General features: G+C 42.0%; 1 protein-coding gene and 1 non-coding gene across 3 annotated transcripts in view; one reads left to right on the top strand and one right to left on the bottom strand.

Moving 5' to 3' along the window:
- The window catches only part of LOC144670298 (uncharacterized), a 940,207-nt gene that overhangs the window by 519,471 nt on the left and 397,578 nt on the right, over positions 1-23,158 (bottom strand). The gene's annotated exons all lie outside the window — the stretch shown is intronic.
- trnar-ucu (transfer RNA arginine (anticodon UCU)) lies at positions 21,049-21,139 on the top strand. The gene is given in 2 exon segments: positions 21,049-21,085; positions 21,104-21,139. It is a non-coding gene; the product is annotated as a tRNA-Arg (tRNA).

Here is a 23,158-nt window from a genome sequence, read left to right as displayed (position 1 = left end):
TAATCTCATTCTCATGTAAATTATCTGGGACCGACTGATACAGAAAAAATAACATATCCACGTGCAAGACAAGAGATGGACACATACAGATTGAATGCAACAATATTGCACTTCACAGGTAACTGAAAGGAAGCGCTTGTTTTTAATATTTCACAAGTGATATATTGAAGCAGATCGAATCCCACTGATATAGTATCAGAGAATGACATTCATATAGTTCATCCTGCACTCATACGCAGTCCCACAACTGACATACAAACAAAAATCAACATTTGGATACAGGACCAGAGACTGATACTTGCAGAATGAATAAATTACACACATAGTCAAAGACAGATGACTGCAGAACTAAAGTCAAACTCACACTCACTTCCAGATACTGTCAGCTTCAGAATGAGCCCCACATTCACTTGTAATTCTGGGGACTGACAGATGGAATGGATTACAAAATCGCATTCAGTTCCATGACTGACAGGTACATAATTCATTTCATGCTCACATACAGTACCATAGACAGACAAATAACCAATTACAAATTATTTTGCTTAAAGACTGACAGATACAAAGTTAAATTGATTGTCACATTCAGTACCAGAGCCTGTCAGATACAGAATATGTCCCAAATCCACATCCCAATCCAGAGACTAACAGATGCAGAATTAAGACCATAACAACACAGCTCCAATGAATGTCAGTTACAGAATTAACCTGACAATGGATGAGAAATGGAGAGATGCAGAGTGACTCTCTCACTTGCTGAGTCCCAAGGGCTGATGATCACAGAAAGAATCCCACAGTCACATAGAACAATGACAGACAGTGAATGTGACCACACTCACAGAGCAAAGCAGAGACTGTGCAGTACAGATTGATATCAGCACTTGCATATAGAAGCAGATACTGACAGACACATAATAAATCTCTCACACACATGCAGTTCAGCAAGTGACAGATGCAGAGAGAATCCTACACTCTCACATGGTACAAGATTAGCAGATAGAGAATGAATTCCACCATCACAAAAAGAAAAATGGAGATTAACAGATACAGAACAAACCCCTCTCATGTACAAGTCACAGATTTAGAAGGTACAGCATGAATCCCCAAGTTGCATTCAGTACCAGAAATTGCTGGAAATAGAATTATTCCCACATGATCTGAAATTGGCAGGCTTTTCAAATATGAAAATATAAGCCGGTCAGAACTTACAGTTTCTTCTACCTGGCTCTCTGATTAGTTGAGAATTGGATTGCGAAGGGTCTGTCCAATAGAAGCTAGAATCTGGCTACAGCTCACCAGCCATTCATAAGAACTAGGAGCAGGAGTAGGCAATTCAGCCCCTCGAGCCTGCCCCGCTATTCAATACGATCATAGCTGATCTCATTTCGGCCTCAACTCCAATTTCCCGCCCTCTCCCCATAACCTTTCAACCCGTTACTAATTTAAAAATCTGTCTATCTCCTCCTTAAACTTATTCAGCATCCCGGCATCCACTGCACTCTGAGGTAGTGAATTCCACAGATTCACGACCCATTGAGCAAAGTAATTCCTCCTCATCCCTGATTTAAATCTACCACCCCTTAGCTTAAAATTATAGCCTCTTGTTCTAGAATCCGCCACAAGGGGAAACATCCACGCCACATCTACTTTTTCTATCCCCTTTAGCATCTTATATACCTCAATTCGATATCCTCTCATCCTTCTAAACTCTTGTGAGTTTAGGCCTAAACTGCTCAATCTCTTCTCATAAGACAAGCCCTGCATCTCTGGAATCAATCTAGTGAACCCCCTCTGAACTGCCTCCAATGCAACTACATCCTTTCTCAAGTAAGGGGACCAAAACTGTGCACAGCGCTCCAGGTGCAACCTCACCAATGCCTTGTACAGTTGCAACAACACTTCCCTATTTTAACACCCTATTCCTTTAGCAATAAATACCAAAATTACATTCTCCTTCCTTATTACCTGTTGTACCTGTATACTAGCTTTCAGCGATTCATGCACGAGGACACCCAGGTCCCTCTGCACTGAATCATTCTGAAGTTTCTCTCCCTTTAAATAATAATTTGCCTTTTTTTTTCAAACCAAAATGGATAACCTCACACTTATCCACGTTAAACTCCATCTGCCAAATGTTGGTCCATTCACCTAACCTGTCCATATCCATTTGTAAATTTCTTATTTCTTCATTACAACTTACTTTCCCACCTATTTTGGTGTCATCTGCAAATTTAGCTATAGTACCTTCTATCCCTGAATCCAAGTCACTAATATAGATTGCAAAGAGTTGGGGTCCAAGGACCGAACACTGTGGCACCCCACTAGTTACAGCTTGCCATCCAGAAAAAGACCCATTTATCCCAACTCCTTACTACTCCCATCCAATCACCATATCATTTAGTGCCCAAAAAACTTTCCAAGGGGCACAGTGATTTACTTGTACTTCTTGCTATTCAGTATTGTCTTACGACTCCAAACTACTATACTACCCCTAACTCCGTGTGATCTTATTTTGTGTATTAATCTTTTGTGCGGCACCTTATCAAAGATCTTGTGGAAGTCCAGATATACTACATCTACACAATCCCCATTATCCATTTTGCTTGTCACATCTTCAAAGAACTCTAGCAAATTAGTCAAACATGACTTAATCTTCAGAAAACTATGCTGGCTCTGATAGATTGCATTTTGTCTTTCCAAATGCCCCATTACTACTTCCTTAATAATGGATTCCAACAATTTCCCAGTGACAGAAGTTAAACTGGTCTATAGCTTTCTACTTTCTGTCTCCCCCACTTTTTGAATAAGGGTATTATATTAGCATTTTCCCAATCCACTGGAACCTTTCCAGAATCCAGGGAATTTTGGAATATTATTACCAATGCATCCATTATCTCTGCTGCCACTTCCTTTAAGACCCTGGGATGTCGGCCATCAGGTCCTGGGGACTTGTCACTCTTTAGTCCCAATATTTTGCTCAGTACTTTTTCTCCAGTGATGGTGATAGTTTGAAGTTCCTCCTTCTCTATACCCTCTGCTCTACCTATCACTATTGGGGTGGTACTAGTGTCCTCTACCGTGAAAACTGAGGGAAAATATTGATTAAGTGTCTCTGCCATTTCTGCGTTCCCCACTATTAACTCCCCAGTCTCATCCTCCAAGGGACCAAGATTCACTTTAGCTACTCTCTTTCATTTTATATACTCGCAGAAACTTTTGCTATCAGTTTTTACATTTTGCGCTAGTTTTCTTTCATAATTTACCTTTGCTCTTTTTATTATTTTTTTAGTAACCCTTTGTTGATCTTTAAAAGTTTCCCAATCATCCAGCCTGCCTCTGCCCTTTGCAATTTGGTATGCCTTAGTTTTTGCCTTTATGTTATCTTTAACTTCCTTGCTTAACCATGGATGCTTTTTCCCCCTCTTACAATCTTTCCTCCTCTTTGGAATATATTTTACTTCAGAGGAATTGAATATCTCCTTAAATATCTGCCACTCTTCATTAACTGCCCTACATTGTAGTCTTCCTGCCCAGTCCACTAGGGTCAAATCTGCCCTCATGCCTATGTAGTTACCTTTGTTTAACTCCAGAACACTAGTGTGGGACTCAAGTTTCTCGCTTTCAAACTGAACTTGAAATTCTAGCATGCTATGATCACTCTTCTGGAGTGGATCCTTTATTCTGAGAACATTAATCTCATTACACAAAACCAAATCGAGAATAGCGTGCTCCCTGGTTGGTTCCACAACGCATTGCTTCAAGAAACAATCTTTAATACACCCTATGAACTCTCCCTCGAGGCTACCCTTGCCAATTTGATTAGCCCAGTCAATATGCATATTAAAATCACCCATGATTATTGCCGTGCCTTTCTTACATGCTCCCAGTATTTCATGGTTTATTGTGTGCCTTACTGCTGAACTACTGTTTGGGGACCTATTGATTACTCCCACCAGGGACTTCTTTCCATTGCTATTTCTTATTTCTACCCAGACTGACTCTACAACTTGCTCTCCAGTGCCTACATCATTCCTCACTATAGCACTGATCTCTTCCTTTACTAACAAAGCTACACCACCTCCTTTTCCTTCCTGCCTATCCTTCCAAAACACTGAGTACCCTTGGATATTTAACTCCCAAACCTGTTTTCCCTATAACCACATCTCAGTAATCACCACCAAATCATACCTATTTATCCCTATTTGCGCTTTTAACTCATTATTTTTATTCCGAATGCTACACACATTCAGATACAAAACCTTTAAGTTTGCCCTGTTGTCAATTTTCCCTACTCTTATTTGATTCTTTGGTGCAATATGGTGTTCACACACTCTGTCCCTTCCTTTCACTTTTTGGGAACAATCAGCCTCGTCACTAACCTGCACTCCTACCCTCTCCTTAAACTTTGATTTTTTTATATTTCCATGCAAGTGAGCTCCCCCACTGTTTAGTTTAAAGCCCCATCTACAAACCTAGTTATGAGATTTGCCAGGACACTGGTCCCAGCCTGATTAAAGTGGAGCCGATCCGAATGGAATAGATCCCTCTTTCCCCAGTATTAGTGCCAATGTCCCATGAATTCGAACCCATTTCTCCCATACCAAACTTTGAGCCACACATTCAGCTCTTTAATCTTATTGACCCGATACCAATTAGCTCGTGGCTCAGGTAGGAATCCGGAGATTATTACCTTTTTGGTTCTACTTTTTAATTTAGCCCCAGCTGCTTGTATTCCCTCAGCAGAACCTCTTTCCTTGTTCTACCTATATTGTTGGTACCTACGTGGACCACGACAACTGGATCTTTCCCCTCCCACTCCATGTTCCTCTGCAGATATCCTTAACCCTGGCACCAGGTAGGCAACACAGCCTTCGGGACTCTCGATCCTGGCTACAGAGAACAGTATCTATTCCCCTAACTATACTATCCCCGATTGCAACTACATTTCTCTTTTCTCCCCCCACTTGAATGTCTCCCTGTGCCATGGTGCTATGGTCAGTTTGCTCATCCTCTCTACAGTCCCCGCCCTCATCCACACAAGGAGCAAGAATCTCGAACCTTTTGGATAAGGGCAAGGGCTGAGGCTCCTGCAGTGCTACTTCCTGGACCCCTCTACCTGCCTCACTCATAGTCACACCCTCCTGTCCCTGACCACTGGCCGAATTTATGGTAGTTAATCTAAGGGGTGTTACTGTATCCTGAAACAGAGCGTCCAGGTAACTCTCCCCCTCCCTGATGTGTCGCAGTGTCTGAAGCCCAGACTTTAGCTCATCAACTCTGAGCCAGAGTTTCTCGAGCAACCAACACTTGCTACAGATGTGGTCATGAGGAACCACAATGGGGTCCAACAGTAACCATACCACACAGCTACAACACATCGCCTGGCACTGCATCTCTATTTTATTTAATTAGTTTTTCAATTTGTTGTTACATTTCCTACTGGTCTTTAATTTATCAATCTGTAAAATATTTCTCCTATTTACCTTTAAGCTGAAAGCAAGTTAGAATAGAGAATCAAAATACACTTTTTAAAATCAACTGGAACTCGCTCTCTCTGCTGAGTTGAAGCTGATGTGTTAGAACTCCGATCCTGGGCCCCAGTAGTCACCTTTAATCTGAAATCAACTTAGAATAGGTAGTTCAGACTAGCAGTTACTCACCAACCAATGAACATACGGTTTTCCTGTGATGTCACTCTGTATTTTTTTCACTCGACGACGGTGACTGCAGAGGACACTCTTCCCAGACTGCTTCCCGGCGACAGTGACTGCAGAGGACGCTCTTCCCAGACTGCTTCCCGGTGACGGTGACTGCAGAGGGCACTCTTCCCAGACTGCTTCCTGGCAACGGTGACTGCAGAGGATGCTCTTCCCAGACTGCTTCCTGGTGACTGCAGAGGACACTCTTCCCAGACTGCTTCCCAGCGACGGTGACTGCAGAGGACACTCTTCCCAGACTGCTTCCCGGCGACGGTGACTGCAGAGGGCACTCTTCCCAGACTGCTTCCCGGTGACGGTGACTGCAGAGGGCACTCTTCCCAGACTGCTTCCCGGTGACGGTGACTGCAGAGGACACTCTTCGCAGACTTCTTCCCGGTGACGGTGACTGCAGAGGGCACTCTTCCCAGACTGCTTCCCGGTGACGGTGATTGCAGAGGGCACTCTTCCCAGACTGCTTCCCGGTGATGGTGACTGCAGAGGATGCTCTTCCCAGACTGATTCCCGACGACGGTGACTGCAGAGAGCACTCTTCCCAGACTTCCCAGATCATTCAGAATGATTATTAATAGAGAGATTAAACTAATAGAATCAGTATCTTCTACCTCACCTGTACATGAATTCTAAAATATACTTTTTACCAACAGGCAAATAATTGAAGGAACCAGAATAAATGTGATGTTTCCTCCAGCCAAATTAAAATGAAGATTCCCACCAGCTCCTTCTCACACACAGTATGTACATTATCACTGACAGAGCACAGAGACACAGACAGGTCATCAATTTCACAGTCTCAGACAGCAGAAATAGTTCCAAAGCGATTTTCCATCCATGAATCAAACAGAGCAGGAGAGATAGACATTGTATCCATGTCATCCAAACTCAGTCCTGCAGATGCGAGTGTCCATAAATCCCAGTCCAAATTCTCACCCGCTATTAAATTCTCACTGGGTCAATCCCACAGTCGTGCTGCCTTCACTACAAATTAAACATCTGATAAAACTGACATGTTTCCAGTTACAAGTTTACAGGCTTAACCTTAATGATGTACACTGAGATTCATGTTAATTGCCAGCCCAATATTCACACACATCATGGACTTATAAATTGCACTATTAATTCCCTAGTGTGTCCTGACATATACCTGAGATACAAGTTCAAATCTCAAGTACATTATCAGTTTGAGATATTCTGAAAGCTAGTATAACCTGAGACAGAAGTTCAGATTCTAGTTTAAAACTCACCCTTATTATGAAACTGAAAGATACAATATTAACTTGATGAATATGAACTGAGCTATAGATTACATACTAATCCTCCATCCTCACACAGTGTCAAATGGAAATACGGTAACAATTCCAGACTGAGCTCCATTTTACATCCATGTCAAAGTTCTTACTCAGAATCAGACTGAATGTCACAGATCAAATCGATTAGTACAACTTGAGTTACACTTGCACACCCATCCAGTATCAGATTAAAGGATTCATTATCTTTCCCAATTGTGTTCAAAGTGACAGATTTAATATTGGGCCAAAACTCCCACATATCGTTTGCTTAAGCCGACCACATTAGTGGCTTGTGGCTGTGCTGGAAATTTATTTACAATTAACCCAATCTTACAAACAGTCCCAGACACTGAAGGTTACACAATGAATCCTCTACTCACCCAGAGTACCAGTGAGCAATTATTAAACACATGTTCAGTGCCGGATGTTGAGAGACACAGACTGCTTACTGCACTCACTCACAATAATTCAGTGTGCGTGATACCAAATTATTCTGACACACCAATTATACCACTGAGAGATTGTAGAAAGGGTCCAAGAGCCACAGAGAATAACAGGTGCTGACAGAAACAAATGGAAGTCCACATGCACATACACAGACACACACACACATGCACATTGTTATGTAAGTTCGGAATCATATGTATATTTCAGTCCCTCATGCTATTTGTGAGCATAAGATTCATTCTGTATCTGCCAGTGGGATTAATTCTGTATCTGAGTGTGACTGCTACTGTATGAAATTGTGGGATTCAATTGGTATATTTCATTCACTTCCACATACAATACCAGTGAATGAAATATACCAATTGAATCCCACAATTTCATACAGTAGCAGACACTGACAGATACAGAATTAATCCCACTGACAGATACAGAATGAATCTCATGCTCACAAACAGCATGAGGGACTGAAAGATTCATGTGATTTCCAACCTACATAACAATACAACAGGCATAGAATGCCATCGACAGACCCAGAATTAAACCCAGGCTCACACATTAGGAGAGCCTGACAGATATATATGATTGCCATACTCATATACAACACCAGGGACATTCAGATATAAAATCAGCCCCAATTTCTTTATAGTGCCAGAGAATGAAATGTGCAATATGAACCGTACACTCACCTATTCCCCTAGTGACAGACCAGAATGCCTGCCAAACTCATACACAGCTCCAGAGAATAACAAATGCAGACTGAAACTACACTCCCATGGAATGCAAGAGACTTCAGATTCAGAATGGTTTCCACATTCACATACAGTAGCACTGACTGGCAAAGAGTGAAACACATGCACACTCACAAACCACCATCACCATTAAGAAATTCAGATTGAGTCCCGTTCAATGCCAGAAAGTGACTGATCGAACACATCCGTTGCATATGTCCCATTCCACTGTCAGGCTCATGGCGTGACTCAACACTCATGCAGTCCCTGGAAATGCAAGATACAGGCTGACTATGACACAGATATATTGTACCAGGTATCGACAAATGCAGAATGAATGCAACATTCACCTACAGTTTCACGGAGAATGTATCCACACTCACATACAGTAACCAAGACTGACAGGTCCAGCGTGCCTTTCACACAGCACCAGTGAGTAACAGACACAGAATGAATCCCACATTCACAAGTTGGATCAGAGAAGGGCTGATAAGAATGTATCTCACATTCACACACAACATGTTGACGGCTTTAGCACAACATTATAATTACTGCTTGTATAGCAAAATAGAATAAAAGTCATATCCACCGTTAGTAATTCTAAGACCTTCCCTTCCCCTCTTAATATAATGTGACCAATTCTTGCCTGTTGTGTCCATCTCTGATCTGTAAACTTCGACCTAGCAGAGTGTGCTGACTTCTACTGGCCAGAGCCGTGAACTGCAAAAGAGCGGAGGGAATTAACATGAACTGTTGGTGTTGCAGATTCAGGTCAATGTGAGGAAGTAGTGAGGGGATGTGACAGGGTCGGAATAGAGTTGTAAATATTAAATCCAATAAAAAAATCAATATAACTTATTTCTAATGGAATCTGTAGAATGTGGGACTTGTTGTCGTCTTGCGCAGTTAAATAAATTGGCACAGCTGTATTTAAGGGAAAGCTAGGTAAGTACAGAAGGGAGAATGGATTTCATGGACCAGCAGATAATGGTACATGAAGTATTCTGGGTGGAGAATCTTGTGGAATAATGTACCAATTAGACCAGATGGCCCAATGAAGTATATTCTGTGTGGAATGAATACCGATTTCCAAAGTGTCTCAGAGACTGACAGATACTTATTGAATCTCACACTCATAGTGCACCACAGACAGCAACACAGAGTGAATCATACACTCACACACATCCCTAGAGACTGACAGATACATAATGAATCAGACACTCAAATTCTTTGCCAGAGGTATAGTGAGACAGAATGAATCCTACACTTAAATACATACAAGCTTAGAATAGTTACAGCACAGCAAGAGGCCATTTGGCCCTTCGTGTCTGTTGTTCTCCACCAGAGCCACTCAGCTACTTCTGATCCCCAGCCCTCTCACCACGGCCTGGCAAACCTTTTCCCTTCAGGTGCTTATGCAATTCCCTTTTGACAACCCCAAATTCTCCTGTCTTTAGCATACTCTCAGGCAGTGAATTGCAGATCCTAATGGTTTCCTGCATTAAAAAAAATCCTGATGCCTCCATTAGTACTTTTGCCAACCACCATAAATCGATGCCCACTGCCCACAGGATAATTTTATCATTATCTACACTGTCTAGAACACTTACTATTTTGAACACTTCTACCAAATCTCCTCACAGCTTTCTCTTTTCGAAGGAGAGTAACCACAACTTCTTCAATCTATCCATGTAACTAAAGCCCCTCATCCTTACAAACATTCTTGTAAACCCTTTCTGCACTCTTCATAAAACCTTCACGTATTTCCAAAGGTTTGGTGCCAAAAATTAGACTAATGCTAGTGTCTGTGTGACATCTTTCTGTATCTGTGCAAGGGGGCCTGTATCTGTCTGATCTCACTTGGTGTGGGAGGAGTTGTAAGGATCAGGGTAGGAACTGTCTGCACAGGCAGTCCTTTTCCATAGGCACACATGTTTGTTAGAGACCAACATGTACACCTCATATCCGACAGACACAGTGCAAGAGCCAGGCAGATATAAAATTTATCCCACAGTAACAACCAATAATACAATGGAAATATAAAAGCAAAATATTCTGGATGCTGGGAATCTGAAATAAACACAGGAAATGCTGGAAATACACAGCAGATCTGGAAGTACCAGTGGCTTCAGGTCATGACATTTTGTTGGAACTGGGAATGGTTAATCTTCAATTGGTTGTTAGGAACTATGTACAATTTTTAATGAGTGTGTGTGTGTATATATATATTCATATAATGTGTATAGATAGATACATGTGTGTGCATTTTTTGTGTCAGAAATGTAGAGTCGTTCCAGTTTCATAAGTTTTTTTATAAATTAGCCTTGGGACTTAGAAGCCTGGGTGGATCCCTGGCTGACAGGTCAGTAAAGGGGTTAGATGTTTAGTGATTTTGGGGAAAAAAGAAACACACAATAGAAAATAAAACTGGGCTGCTGCCTACCGACAGTGTTCAAGTGACACAGAGACAGAGAAAGAGAGGGACGAGTTCAATGTGCATCAAAGAGTTAAGCAGGGATTTTTTAGGCTCTTGAGAAGAGAAAAGTACAAGGCTACTGGGACAATAGTTAACTGCAGGGTCAGTTATAGGACTCATTGTCGTGATCAGTTCGGTGGTGTTGCTACTGAAACAGTGAGTATAAAGTGCAGTTATTTTGGGTGAGACAAGTCTTGGTTGAGAAGGATCAAGTGAATGCTCAAGAATTCACCAAAAGAAAACATTTGCACGTGTACCAGCCCCAAGAAAGAAGCCTTTGTGACAAGCGCGTGGTAACTCTTCACTGGTTTATCCATCTGTAAAGATATTGCTGAGCAAAGGAATATTGGGAAATTGAATCACCTTCTTTTGTTTGTATTGAGATCTTTCTGACTGTTTTGTCTGGTTAAGGTAGTTTGTTTTTCTTGTTTTGATCAATATTTTATTCTTTGTGTTCAAAGTTCATGAGCAAATACCTGTGAATTTCTTCAGAATCTTTTCTCACATCCTACACATGTTGGGTTCTATCAAGCCAGGTTTCACTCCGGGAGCTGACTTATCCGCTTTTACCATCAACCAGGATTGTAACAGATGTTCGTGTAATTCTTAGCACAATCGGGATTGGTCAGTAAGTATTGTCCTTCTGTGAAATCACATCCAATGTTGGACACTATGTTCTGAGCTTTTCAAGCAGGATCTTGGTGAGTATGCTCAGTACTTTGCCTGTTGTGAACAGCTGAAGGCCTAAGCTGTTTGGTACGATCCAACATTCATTGGGGCAAATGTCCATAGACCTCACATCACACTGACACTGAAATTCATATAGAACATTAGTTATTTGTGTTGTTGGCAGAACGTATTTTTAGTCTTGACAGCAGCATCCTGTTAGTGGAGAATGCCACTCGTGTTGCTACTGCATAGTAGCATTGTGAAACGGGCAGCTTTATTAGTTGTTCACATTTTTGAGATACCTGAACCATTCCAGGGTTATGTCAGGTAGACTGGCCACTCTTCAGAACAGACTTTTCAGAACGGGCTTAGGCCCATTGATGAGTTTGTGTGATAGGCAGTGAGCAATTATTTGATCGATGGAGCCATTATTCTGCAGGATAGCTTTGAAGTGCCAGATTTTGGCATCATGATGCATGATTAGCAAATGGCCTGGTCCCTACCTATCAGTTTGCCGACAAGACTTATCTTATACCGCATGGAACTGTAGGAATCCCAACAGTGGCGGTGGGCTAGCTGTAGACAGTAGTAGAGAACACATTGGCCGATTTCTCAAGTAGTACATTGAGGAAAGAGGGCTCGTTTGACTGGTCAATTTCAATGAGAATGGAGCAGGTTAGAGCCTATTAAGGTGTCACAGGAATGTTTTACATGTAGCTGCAGATGCAGAAATAGAAAACACGTAATTTGTGTACCAGAAAAAGGAAAGGGATAGGATTTTAGGGGTCATTTCATTGAAGATACGTTTCTCGTGGAAATGGGCAAAGATGTTTACAAGAGCCGGGCCTAGAGGGTGTCCCATGGCAACATCATTTCTTTGGGCATACACAGTGTCATTAAAACTGAAATAAACTGCATGAGTTATTGAGTTCATATGTTCATTGAATACAGTTTCAGACAATGGCAGTGAGACTTGATCATCATGAAATAATGACATGGTGCATATGTGAATGGCTTCCTTGAGTGGCACATTAATCAAGAGGATAGCAAAGTCAAACAGGCAACAAGCACATGCACACGCCATTGCTATCAATATGCATGTCCTGTATGGACTTCACAAAGGAGAAGAATCCCTTCACTGTGTATGTGGAAAACTCGCTCAGAACTGTTTGTAGCAACTCACTCAGCCATTTGGCCAACTCATGTTGTGAAGAATCAGTCAGAGATGAGATAGGATGTAAAGGAACATCACTTTTCTGTGTCTTTGACAACCCATGTATACGTGTGCACAGTGAACCATGAGGGAAAATCCTACCATATACTCCACCAGGCAGTTCATTACTGCACACTCTAATTCCGCGATTGGACAACATTTAGTAAACAAACCCAATTGTGCTAAGGATTACACTTGCAGTGTGAACTAGGGAACACAGTTTATAAAATAATGGGTCCCCTATTTACGATGGAGATGAGGAGTAATTTATTTTCAGTAGATCATTGGCCTTTGAATTATCTTCCCCAGAGAGCAGTGCAGGCTCGATAATTGAATATATTCCAGGCTGAGCTGCACAGGTTCGACGAGGGAGTCAAGGGTTGCGGGAGACAGGCAGGAAAGTGGGGTTGAGGGCACAATCAGATCAGCCATGATCGTGTTTAATGGCAGAATAGGCTCGAAGGGCTGAATGACCTGCAGCTGCTCAAATCTCTAATGTTCTTCAAACTGTAACTTCTGTCCCCATTTTGACTCCTTTTTTTCACATTTGGTTTTAACCTCATTTTTCTGTTGCGTTTGCTTTCGGGTGGCAGCTGCTCCTCATTTTTCCATTCGCACCTCTTTTCGACACATCTCAGTTTTTTGTTACTTGTTCGTTTACCTCTCCCTTTTGCCTTGCAGCACCAATTCTTTGGTCATTTAATCTCTCCTGCCATGTAGAGCTTCAGCCATCCCCTCTGCCTCCACAGCCTCCCTTTCAGTGACTGGCCATTTGTTGTTAATGGCCTTCAGTGTTACCTTGTGTTACCTGCTAATCTTTTCTCATATACTCTCTCTGCTGTTCAAGTTTACTTTTTGAGTTCTACTCTGTACTTCCTGTATTCTGCTTGGTTCCCTAATTTATTATGAATCTGACGTCTATCATCAGCCTGTTTTTGGATTTCTAACAGAGCACAGGATGTGTAGTCAACAGCTCTCAGCTGTCCCGATATTACACTGAAATGAGCTGCCTGTTTAATTAAAGTTTTCGTTATTTAGAATGTTCTGCTCCTTCCTGCTTGTATCTTTGCTGTTGTCTCTCGGTTTAATTTACACAGCAACTCATTCCCCGTCTACACCTAATCTCCACTTTCAACAAATCCACATTATAAACTCTTCATTCTGCAATTAACTTTTTCTGTGTTTGAGCTCCCAGGTCAATTGAGTTCTTGGTTGTAATTTCATTGTCCCACTTAATTTACCTGAAAGCAACGTTTGTGTTTGAATTATCAACTCATTTGTACTGTAATTATAATTTATATGAATTCCATCTTGCAACAAACTGGAAGCTTTCAAATTAAAATCTAGAGATGACTGACTTGTCGTGCAAAGACCCATCTATTCGACTCAGTTCAATAAATCCTGTCCTGAACAGAATGCTTTACCCAGGCAATATCTCTACTTGATGAACGGATGGTGCATGGAGCTCTCAGCTTTTCCTCATTGATCTTCACGGGAGTTGATCCAGTTTTGATGTCAACTTGTTTGCTGGTGTCGATTTACTCGGATTCTTCACCTGATTTCTCTCCTGTCCAAGGAAGCTCTCTGAGCGGAGTTCTCAATAATAACTTGACTTTTCCTCACAGGATTTCAGCCTAAATGAGTTTTGAACTATTTTATTAAAGGATTTAGTTTTGTACATGCCTCCCTAGCTCTCCTCATGGTTAGACAGAAAGTGTTACTGCTGTGTTGGCAAGTAAACGACAGATTTATTTGAAAAGTCATTGGGACAGGATTTTGGGTTTGACTCAAGTCACAAACCTGGTGGTGATGCATTGTGGCCCCATCTGTCACGTGACCTGCCAGGGGATGACCTCATAATCGCCCCAGTCCTGTAGCTGTGGATTGGGCGATTTGTTACAAACTTTCAGTGGGGCTGATTTGGTCGCATTTGGCCTTGAATGATAAGTGTATGTCCCCAAAACCCGTGCCAGGATTTGTGTGTGACAAAGAAGGTTGACACTCCAGTACAGTATTGAGGGAGGGCTGCACTATTGTAGGTGCTGTCTTTAAATAATGATGATAAACCAAGGCCCTGCCCAACCTCTTATTTTATCCAAAGTGACCCCATTGTGCTGTGCCGAAGACACACGAGCAATGGAGTTATGCCCCCGAGCACTCAATCATCATCCCAAAGCATGTTCACATTGTTGTTTGTGAGTGTTTCCTGTGCAGAAATTAGCTGCCCCTTTCTGACAGAAAGTGTCTGTTCTTTTTTCCTGAATCAGTTTCAGTTTTGCTCCAGAAAACATGAAATCTGACTTCTAACTCAACTCAGGTGGGACTCAAAATGACAAGAAATCCATCAGCAATAAAGGGCACAGGCGTTAATTGATCAGAATGTGTGAGGGACTGTTATGACGTTGCAGAAGATATGGACCAAATCCAAGAGGGATAGTTGGTCGTGTTGTCACAACGGTTTTGCAATTTATATTTATTATGAGATGTGTGCACCGAATTCAGAAGCAACATGCCTGCCAGGATATTTAGAAATTTTAAAAATAATTAATATCTTATTAAAAATAAAAGATGTCAAGCACATACATAAGACTACAAATAGCGCTATAATAACTCCTCAAGTTACTAATTAACCTGACCCCCTCAGTTACACACCCTTTAAGGTCCGAAATAGAGTTTAGAATTAAAGCAGACTCAGCAAGTTAACACAGTATCCTGGACAATGGAATGCCGTATGGCTTTTCTTCAACTCCCGTTTAGTTAGACAGCAGACTTACGCAAAAATGCTGGAGGCTTCATTGAGGCCATTTATCACACTCCTGTTAGATCTTACATGGCCTTTTTCAACATAACCTTTCATTCTCCTTTACATATGTTTCTCCCTTCTTAATGTATAAATTCTATAGACCCGGATGTCGATGAAATTGTATCTTCTTCACAATATAAAAAAAACTCCCATGTCTCCACTATTTCCAGTAACCTTTGGGAAAAATAAACATGTTCCTTAGCTTTGCTTATCTGGCTAGTTGAAAACAGACTGAGATACCGTTGAAATCCAAATATCCCTTCATTTATCTAAAAATGCAAATTCCCTTCACACCTTACATGCTAATCCAGGTTCCATGTTTACTCATTAGCATGTCAAGCACCCAGCTTCTTTTGATGATTTAAACTTGAGTCCAAATGTAATTACATTACACACAGACAGACCCAACTATACTTACCCTATAAAATTACTTCGCAATAAACCAGAAAAATATTATGAAACTGTTATACTTGCTTGACAGGAACTAATGCTTTCTGTGAAAAGCATTGATTTCAATAAGTGAATATCCTCGGTGTACCACTCCTGGCTAATCCTGAGCAATAACTTGTGGCAGGTTTTTAAAGCGATGAAAGATTTCCCAGCGCTATTAAAGAAGCTCAGTCATTTCTCTTGCTGCCCTGACCAACATCCCTGACTCAATAACACCACCAAAAACAGCTGCACATAAAGAACTAACGGAAAGGTCAAAGTTTAATATAGAAAACCATACCCATTCCAGATTTCCAAAAGGACACATTGATCTTCAGAAAACATTCTTCATCAACTCCAATATCTGATCATTGAGAAACAGGTGTCTCCTCCGGCTTGGCTTCATTATGTGCAGAAATTGGAATTGTTTTGTTTCACAAGCTCATGAAAGTACCTGGGAGCAGTTTACTGTGTTTCAATGAAAAATTGTCATCTGATATTTAAAAAATTAACACAGAAAATGCTTGTAACATGGAGCAGGTTTGTTCATCACAGGATTAAAACAAGCTCAATTCTCCTTCCAATGAATGAGGCATGTCGACATTGAGAGAATATTAACAGAGAGGAAAACAATTGCTTTCTAATTCTGCTCCCCTGCTATTCCCAAAATCACCATGGAAGTGGGGCAATAGACCGATTTCAATTTCCAAATGCTGATCAAAGGATTGGCAGCTGGTAAAATGTGGGAAATGCAGGTTGGAGAGGATAATTTTCTTCCTGCAGGGTTTCCTGGGAGACGAGTTGTGTGTGCAATTGTAGCTCAGCACTAGAGATTGTCAATGTTGAGAGAATAATGGGACCAACAAGTGATAACACCTCATTTCAGTTCCTTCCAGATTTAGTTTTTCTTTATGAATTCGGGGTGGAGGAACAAAAGTAAAGTAATCTTCCCCCAAGTTTGTCCTACCATTTAATGAACTCATGACTGGTCTGTCTTTTTGCTCCATTTATCCCTCTTTGTTTCGTAATCCTTAAAACACTTAACAAACAAGTGCTATCGATTTCAGTTTGGAACTTTTCGTTTGACCCCCAGCGTTTACAGTTGTTTGGGGGAGGGAGTTTTTACCATCCTTTGTGTGAAGACGTACTTCCTGAAATTACCTTTGAAAGGCTTCATTCTAATTTAAAGGTTAAGCCCCCTTGTTGAGGGCACCACACCCAACCCCGGCGCCCATCTCCCGTCGCACCAGTTGTAACAGTTTCTCTCTATCTACCCTGTCAAATCATTCAAGCACCGTAACCATCTCAGTTGGATCACCCCTTAGTCTCTGATATTCACGGTACTACAATACTAGTATTTACAATCTGTCCTCGTCATTTGAATCTGGTATCACTCTGATGAAATTCTGCTGCCCCCACTCCAAGGCCAATCTAACATCCCTCAGGTCTGTTGTCAGGAACAGAACACATTGATCTAAACAGGGTTTTATACACCTGTAATATGATTCCCAATACTTCGTATTCTATTACTCTTAGATATTATTTTTTATCTTCCTGTCCACGAGCTTTTAGTGATGTCTGTACATCTCTCTCGGCTCCTGCACAGTTTCGAGAATCTCACCACAAAAATAAACAACCTTTTCTATATATTATAGGTTTAATCAGATGGCCCTTCACTTTAAAGCTCATTTGCTAAAACTTGCTCACTCACTGAACTTATCAAGAAAATGTCAAACTAAATGTGTTCCGCAAGGACAATGTTATTTTTTTCTGCTCCATCACCATTAACTTTTCCAGCTGCTCTTTCAGCCACTGTAAATCCGGAGAATGAAAGGGAAGGAAAAGTCCTGCTCCCTTTCCTGAATCCTATTTGTTCATCATTCCAATAAAACCTGGGGAAAGGACTGTAATAGCTCAGTATCAATTTTGATTAAGTCAGAAATATTCCATTTAAAAAAATCATTCTAGGTATTTGGCCTTCGCTGGTTTGGACAGCAATTATTGTCCATCCCTAATTGCCCTTGAGAATACGTTGGTGACCTGCATTCTTGAACCTCTGCAGTCCATGTGGTGTCGGTACGTCCCCAGTGCTGTCAGGAAGGGAGTTCTAGAATTTCTACCAGCGATATTGAAGGAACAGCAATATATTTCCAATTCATGGCTTGAAGGTGAATTTCCAGGTGGTGGTGTTCCCATCTATCTGCTGACCATGCCCTTCTACACGGTAGTGGTCCAAGGTCTAGATGGTGCTGTCGAAGGAGTCTTGCTGAGTTCCTGCAGTGCACCTTGAACATGGTACACACTGCTGCTACTGTGCGTCGGTGGTGGAGGGAATGAATGTTTTTGGATGTGGTCTCCATCATGCGAGTTGCTTTGTCTTAGACGGTGTAAAGCTTCTTGGGTAGTGTGGGAGCTGCACTCATCCAGGCAAGTGGGGAGCATTCCATCACACTCCTGACTTGTGCCTTGTAGATGGTGGACAGGCTTTGGGGAGCCTGGACGTGAGTTACTTGTCGCACAATCCCTACCCTCTGACCTGCTATTGACGCCATAATATTTATATGGCTATTCCAGTTCAGTTTCTGGTCAATGGTAACTCCCAGGATGTTGATAGTGGGGGATTCAGTCATGGTAATGCCATTGAACATCAAGGTAATAGTTGGATTCTTACTTCTTGGAGATGATTATTGCCTGACACTTGTGTGGCGCAATTGTTACTTGTCACTTGTCATCTCCAGTGAGACATTGACAACCATCCGATTCCAGGCCTTTTTTATGTGAAACCTACTCAAACAGGAAGAAACAATAACTAAAAATATCCAATAACTTGATTCGAACCCACGTGTGAAAAGCACAATGGTTTCACAATCCCTCATCTTAACATCCCCTCAGAGCCGATCCGAGCTTTAAGTCATAGTCTCGAATCCTTTTTTCCAGCCGTGAAGAGTTGGCAAGAAGGTTCTGAAAGTGCAGCCAGGTGTGCAATGTTGGAAATGCGGCTCCAGTAAGCAGAAAAAAATGTATCACGTCAAGTCAGGAACTGTTTGGAATGGAGCAGTGTGAAACATTTCCCCACGATTTATTTTTTATCTAATCATTGGTTTTCAAACATTCCATCAATGGGAAAAATATTGCTTAATGTGTATAAGAAATGAATACTTGGGCTGCTTTTAAATACATCGGCTAATCTTAAATATCTGTACCTTAAATATCTCCCCTTAACATTCTCTCTGATAACAGCATCTCCAGTTTGTATTTTTCAGTCCATCCACATATGGAATCCCTCACCACTGATCCCATTCCAGAAAATTGACACTGCACGCTCTCCAAGGACTTGATGTTCTTCATAAAGCCCTCACCAAGATCTTATATTCCACATTACAACGTGATACCCCTCCAATTCTTTAAATCCTATCTATCCGAGTTATTTTTACAAACTTAGCTGATGATTCCTTATAGATGAAGACAGGCTTCCTTCAACATTAATCTTCTTAAAGATTTGGAAAAAATGACCTTCCAATCTCCAATCAATAAATCCTAATGAAATTCTCCAGTCAGCCCATGAACAGCCCGCCCCCTTCATTCCACTTATTGTTCCTTTTATTTTCACTGATCCCACTTCTTCAGCACAAATGCTTCGCTCCTCTCCTTTAAACCCTCTTCAATAAGAGGGCACAAATCCTCCGTCGGCAATTTACAAATTACTTCTTTAACATATAACTCGTGTTAAAGAAGAGATACGAGAAGGTCTGGCTGTGCTAAATGTTGATAAGTCAGTGGGACCAGATGGAATGCATCTGAAAACGCTGAGGGCTGTAATAGTGGAAACTGTGGAGGTATTGGACTGAATCTACTGAATATTATTTACTTTTTTACAGTTACAAACCACTTTGTTACTCTAGAATGCAGAAATTAATAAAAGTGAATCAGTGTTGAACAGATTCTGACATCCCTCATCTCCATTTTATTTTACATGGAGCAACTTGTCCTCAGTGTAAGTGTGTTGCTCTAAGAATGAGATCACCACGTCCTGGGAATATAGCAGCAATCCCGCCAAGGTCTGATCTGCAACCTTGAAACTCAGTGAAAGTTTGTCACCATACTCTCCGAATCTGATCGCCACTTCAAGCCCAACATTCAGCTTGGGTAGGCAAACAAAACAACCTGATTCCCCTCGTCCTCCAACGCAAACTGAACTCCAAAGGTGAGGTGAGAGTGACTGCCCTTGACATCAAGGCAGCATTTGACTGTGTGGCATTATGGATCCCCAGCAAAACTGAAGACAATGGGAATCGGGGGCGGGGGGCAGAGGGTGGGGAGCTCTCTGCTGGTTGGAGTCATACCCAGCACAAAAAAGATGATTGTGTTGTGGAGATCAATCATCCCAGTTCCAGGACGTCACTGCGAGAGTTCCTCGGTGTGGTGTCCTAGGCCCAACCATCTTCAGCTGCTTCACCATTGACCTTCCTTCCAGCAGAATTGGGAATGTTCGCTGATGATTGCTCAATGTTCAGCACCATTTTCAACACCTCCGATACTGAAGCAGCCCATGTCCAAATCATCACCCACCCTCTGTCCAGAAGACTCGGGACTGCAAAGAACTCTAAGAAATCTCCTCTCAAATTCCTCGTCTCCAAGGTAAATATCCCCTACCGCTAAAATGTATCGAGGTAATTTAAGTTCCTCGCTGCGAAATATTCTCGTTAAACTTTATTGCTTCCTCTCCAATGCATTCACATCTTTCCTAAAGTGTGATACCCGGAACTGGGCGCAATACTCCAGCTGTGGCCGAAATACTGTCTTTCCCAAGTTCAAAACAACCGCTTTGCTCTTGTAATCTACGCTCCCATTCATAAAGCCAAGGATATTGTATGCTTCATGAACTATTCTTTCAACCTGCACTGCCTCCTTCAATGATTTATGCAGATGTCCATCATTTCCCGCTGTTCCGGCACCGTCTTTGGAATTGTAAACTTTATTTTGTCTTTTCTCCCCGTGTTCTTCCGACCAAAATGTATCACTTCATCCTTCTCTGCAAAACAATTCAGTCGCCCTATTTTCCAACCTGAATATGACCTTTTGAAGGAAATTGCTCTTTCACTCGAATTTCTATCGCTCTTTTCACAACCACAGGAGGTTCAAAACATTCACAGGCAATGAGTGCTCTTGAAAGTCGTCATTGTTCAAATGGAGGAAATTGCTGACCGTTTGAACGTTTTGTTCTACAATGTCAGAAATTCCCTTATGTGGAATAGGGAATGGGCACATCATGTCCTGGGCTCTGTGGCGCAACGGATAGCGTGTTGGACTTCTAATTGCTGTTGTATAAGAGATTCAAAGGTCGTGGGTTCGAATCCCACTAGAGTCGATTTTTGGATAAAAGCAAATCAGCAACTGGTTCATCGGAGAAGGGAAACTGCCGTCACCAACCCCTTTCTGTACAGGTGAATCCAGTCACGCCCCACTTTCCAATCTGAACCACATCACAGAAGAAAACTCGCCACCGAATAGTGAAACAGGTGGCAACAGGAGGAGAGCCGCTTCGCCGCTACAAGGATACACAATTGGCTGAATGGCAGGAAACAGAGGTTGGTGGTAAATGGATTTTTAATTATCAGGAACAGCAAAGGTCAACAGCAAAGGGTTGGGACCTTTGCTGTTGACCTTTGCTGTTCCTGATAATTATCAATGACCTTTGTGCCCAGGACAAAATTTCAACGTTTGCGGAGGATACAAAGCTTGGAATCATTGTGGAGAGTGTGGAGAGTATAGAACTTCAAATGGACTTGGACCAGTTGGTGGAAATGGGGAGACAGGTGGCAGATGAAGTTCAATGGAGAGAGGTTTGGTAGGAAGAACTTGGAAAAACAATATAAAATGAAGGGTACAACTCTAAGGGAGGTGGAGAAGCAGTGGGACTTCGGTGTTTATGTACGTAAATCATTGAAGGTGGTAGGACATCTAAACCCAGCGGCAGAGTCATGGAACGAAAGTACATGGCCCCTTTTTACAACATTAACTGCCATATTCTGGTAGTTTAAATATCGAGTCATTGACTGTGCGTGAGCGAACAGATGACTGACTGGGTGAGCTAGTGACTGAATGAATGGTTAGGTGAGTGACGTGTGTAGGTAGATAGCTGGCTGAGTGAATGAGTTTGGTGGGTGAATGCGTAGGTGGGTCTGATGGTTTAAGTGCGTGACCGCGTCAACATACAGGTTGGGAGCCAGCCAGGAGATCCGCGGAGAGGTCAGCTGGTCGGATCGGGGCGACTGAGTATTCGGTTGCGCAGTAACCCAGGTGATAGACAAGAAGTTAAACTGTTTACCCTTTCCTGGGCATCTAGCAAGCTAATTGTTTGGGATTTGTCCCAAGTTTCTGACTCTAGTTCCGGGTCGGAGGCATTCGAGGAGAGTCCACGGCAGGAGGGGTGAATGTAAACTTCCGGGGATGTTCTCACGTTGGTCCACATGGGAAAGACCTTTTGGCTGAGTTTGTTGACACCGGAACAGCAGAGAGCACGCGCTCCACACGTGGAGTTTCAGTGTCTGTGACGTCAAAGCCAGTGACGCTCCAGGTCACTTTCAGCAGCGGAGATGGTGCAGATCAAACTCAGCCCGAAATGAACACTGTTTTTGCTGTGTTCCGCTCGCTGGCCCACTCCCGAGTCGGAATTCAGTCTATAAATGTTTAAAAATATTTCTTTAAGTGCATGTTGGTCCCACAAATGGTGAGACTGGAGAATTAATAATGGAAAACAAGGAACTGGCAGAACTGTTGAACGGGTATTTTGTTTCTGCCTTCACTGTGGAAGAAGGACATATAGAGTGTACAGAGCGATAGAAATTGGTTGGGTGATTCGCAGATGCAGAATAACTTGGGAAAATGTGAACTTGTCCACTTTGGCAGGAAGAATTTAAAAGCAGTACATCATGTGACAGGAAAAATGCTGCATAACTCTACAGTGCAGAGGGTTCTGGGGGTCCTGGTTCATGAGCCTCAAGAAGTTAGTATAGAAATGCAGCAAGTGATTAAGAAGGCGAATAGAACTTTGGCTTTTATTACAGAAGGAATCGAATATAAAATTCTGGAAGTTTCCCCACAGTCATACACAGTTGGTGAGACAGCATCTGGTGGACTGTGGACAGTCTTGGCCTCCTTAGTTAAGAAAGGATATAATTGCATTACTGCAGGTCAGAGCAGATTCAGTCGACTGGTCCCTGGAATGCAAGGGTTTTCATTTGAGGAAAAGTTGAGGAGGTTGGGCCTATACCCATTGGAGTTTGAAGAATGGGAGGTTGTCTTATTGAAAGATATAAAATCCTGAGGGGACTTGACAGGGTGGCTGCTGAGGCTATGTTTCCTTTTGTGGGGGACTCTACAATCA

Source organism: Cetorhinus maximus, chromosome 31 (genome assembly GCF_964194155.1).
Source record: "Cetorhinus maximus chromosome 31, sCetMax3.hap1.1, whole genome shotgun sequence".
Classification (NCBI taxonomy): Eukaryota; Metazoa; Chordata; class Chondrichthyes; order Lamniformes; family Cetorhinidae; genus Cetorhinus; species Cetorhinus maximus.
The sequence above is the reverse complement of the archived record's forward strand: the minus strand, read 5'-3'. Positions and strand labels throughout refer to the sequence as shown.